The sequence below is a fragment of the Agrilus planipennis genome, unplaced genomic scaffold, assembly GCF_000699045.2.
Source record: "Agrilus planipennis isolate EAB-ADULT unplaced genomic scaffold, Apla_2.0 scaffold13, whole genome shotgun sequence".
In the NCBI taxonomy this organism is placed as follows: domain Eukaryota; kingdom Metazoa; phylum Arthropoda; class Insecta; order Coleoptera; family Buprestidae; genus Agrilus; species Agrilus planipennis.
The window spans coordinates 1,714,474-1,717,982 of NW_020439040.1; the positions used below are offsets into that span (position 1 = coordinate 1,714,474).

The 3,509-nt window shown below is 31.3% G+C and overlaps 1 long non-coding RNA gene across 1 annotated transcript; it reads right to left on the reverse strand.

Moving 5' to 3' along the window:
* Window positions 1-1,601: 1,601 nt before the first annotated feature.
* LOC108744200 lies at window positions 1,602-2,661 on the reverse strand. Its single transcript, XR_001938936.2, has 3 exons — window positions 2,386-2,661; window positions 1,829-2,104; window positions 1,602-1,760 (listed from the first exon to the last, which is right to left on the reverse strand). It is a non-coding gene; the product is annotated as an uncharacterized LOC108744200 (long non-coding RNA).
* Between the last annotated feature and the right edge of the window lie 848 nt (window positions 2,662-3,509).

Genomic DNA, 3,509 nt, shown 5'->3' on the forward strand with positions numbered 1-3,509 from the left:
TGGAAACCGCGAATCCAGAAAAAGATCTCATGCGACTTATGCTCTCCTAATACAAATGTTTAAATTTATGAAAATTTTCTGTTTCGCGACATATACGAGGTCCGATCAAAAAATAATTGACCAATTGAAAATTAAAAATTTTGTTCAATTATTTTTTAATCGGACCTCCTATATGTCGCGAAACTAAAAATTTTCATAAATTTGAAGATTTGTATTAGGAGAGCATAAGTCGCATGAGATCTTTTGACCCATTAAAACTTGAAAATTAAAATTTTGGTTGTTCAACTATTTTTTAATCGGACCTCGTACATGTCGCGAACCTGAAAATTTTCAAAAATTTGAACGTTTGTATTAGGAGAGCATAAGTCGTATGAGATCTTTTTCTGGATTCGCGGTTTTAGCGCGGGATCGACTTTAATTTAGCTCCTAGCGGTATGATGGCGCTAGTAATACCAAAATGAATATAATTTCTTTGCTTTTTAATGATATTAGAGGTCTTTAAGGGTTTATTTTTGTCTACGTTTAAGGACTTTCAAGAAAACATACATGAAATTAAAAACACATAATTTATTTACCTATTTATTAATTTCAACACCAAAACAATGATAATACAATGATAATTCATTTATTATTTAGACACATAATTTACATTTATTACAATGAACATATTTATTACAAATAACAGCATATTACATAACATTCACAAAATATCCAACAAATAATGCTTCATTCTAATTATTACATTTACTAGTTATTTACAAGCTGTTGAATTACCATTGAAATACTATATTTGGGACAAAAATGCCCTCTAACTCTCTGTGGCCTCCACATCTCCCTTTATAGCCACCCTATCCGCCCAAATCAATATTAATTATGAACGTAATAACAAGTATTTAATTTGGTTTTAACATTTATGCCAAAAAATAAATTTAGAAAAGTTTTACCTATGAGTTTAAGCTACAATTACATATTTTTGGTAATTCAACAGTTTATACAATAAAAAACGAAATACCTGAAAGAGAGAAACAAGAAAATAAATGAAATTTGCAAGAAAATACAATAAAAAGTAAAAAAACGATGTCTTCCTTCTTCTTAGGGAATACCTCATTATCTGAAAGCAAAAGTGCAATTAACAGGACTAACGGCAAATACTAATAGGTTTGGTAGAGAAGATCGGACAGATTTCGCCAAGGCAAGCTGGGCAGTCGCCTATTGCTCCTATTCCAGATAACCCACTGTACCCTGTCTGAAAGGAAGTAACGCTAGAGTAGACTCGCGAAAAGTGTATAAGACACTTTTAAGATCAACTAAATAGCTAAGCCCAAGGGAAGTCGTTCGGGGAGGCCCTCCCTAATTCCACAAGGGTGAGAAGAAACACACACGATAACGAAACGTTGAATCATGTAGAACTCGTAGGGTAAATGCAAAGCAAAATAGGAAGAATATGCAGTAAGCTAAGCGAAGAGGTAAGCAAGGTTAGACTATACTACAACTACTAAACGTGTTATTTCTACTACTACACTACTACTACATAAAAAAAAAATAAAAACATCTACATTCAACAATTACTTTAAATTAAATGAACAAAAATAAGCATGCAAAATAAAAACTAATTTAAATAAAATAAACTACAAAAAAAAAACATGCAAAATAAAAAACTAATTTGAATAAAACGAACTTGATGAATTCTACTACATAGAGCATGCAAGATAGAGAACTATTTTAACTATGGGGTCATCTTTGTCTTCTCCAACGTCGATCTGAAACAGATACGGTGGTAATAGATTAATAAAGAGCAATTAAAATTAATTATATTAAGTATTCTCACCTTAATTAATAATAGACTGTAACAATCCAAAGTTTGCAGGTGTGAAAGGCAAACCAAATCCAGTAGAAATGCCAAAGAAGAAAACTTGCTCTTTTAGTGGAATTCAAGTGAATCTCCTCTTGTTCTCACTTATCTGTTGAAAATTAACTGCATAATGTTGCAAGGTGAAGATGAAAACAGCAAATCCAAAATACAGTCCAAGAAAGACAACACCAATTATTAGTTGCTTCAATATGATCAACCTGAACTTCAATTTTCTCTCATCTGTTGGACGATCTGTAGAAATAGGCAAAAAAAATATTAATTAAAGAAGGTACTAAGTTAAGTAAAACATGAAATACAATAAAAACATGCACTAAAAGGCAAGTAAATAACTACACTATAAAATGGCGACATGGGCGTTAATTACATTTGACAGAGATAAATATCAAATTATCAAAGGCAATAGAAAGAACCATAGACGGACAATGTCAATTTATACTGTGAACAATAGATAATTGATAGAAGAGAAACCATAGATGCCAGAAAAATAATTAAACAAAAAAATAACCGCTTACCTCAAGTATACTCTATGGTGCTCGAGTTTTATTCCAAAGGGTTGACAACAGAGAAGTACCTTTAACAATAGATGCTTGTGAAAGGAAAATAATACCACCGATGGTGAAATGAGCCACATAGTAGAAGACATCACATGTGTAACTTTATATGCATCGCTGTCAATTGGACTGCACGTATTTCTAAAAACTGCACCTTTCAGGTCCCAAGGGGCTCCACTCCTCCAGGTGTCCAATCCTTTTTATTTTTTCACCTTGTTCGTTTCATGTGTTAAAATCATAACCTGTTGAAACAATTTAATGTTAGTTTCATCTTAAATATTAAATTTTCAAGTATTTTAACTTACAATTCAAAAGAGTAAAAAATTATAACAGTAATTATCATCNCTTTTGTTAATAAAATTCGTACCTAACTACTTATTAACAAGCATTGTACTTTTTTTATATTAAATACTATTAATTTGCAAAAATAAATGTTTTCTTGAGTAAATTTTATCTTAAAATAAATTGTAAATGATGTGTAATAGAAGTATGAAATAAATTTGTTTTAATATAAACAGCTCTGCGTTTATTTTACAAAAAGAAGAAGATGATCATTTGTTGAGAAATATAGTTCATATTTATCATCTTGAAGAATTAAGTTCATTAGAAATTAACAATTTCCACCTTTCCCGCATGCGTTCTAAACATAATATATTTAAAATCCTTAAATTTCCTATAATTTTGGTGTAAACAGCTCCCTCTTACGCTAAGGAGCTGAATTTTGTTGAGAAACCGAAGGAAAACTATATTAATAGCGCCATCGTACCATTAGGAGCTAAATTAAAGTCGATCCCGCGCTGAAACCGCGAATCCAGAAAAAGGCCCCATGCGACTTATGCTCTCCTAATACAAATGTTCAAATTTACGAAAATTTGAAAACCGCGAATCCAGAAAAAGATCCCATGCGACTTATGCTCTCCTAATACAAATGTTAAAATTTATGAAAATTTGGAAACCGCGAATCCAGAAAAAGATCCCATGCGACTTATGCTCTCCTAATACAAATGTTCAAATTTATGAAAATTTCGAAACCGCGAATCCAGAAAAAGATCCCATGCGACTTATGCTCTCCTAATACAAATGTT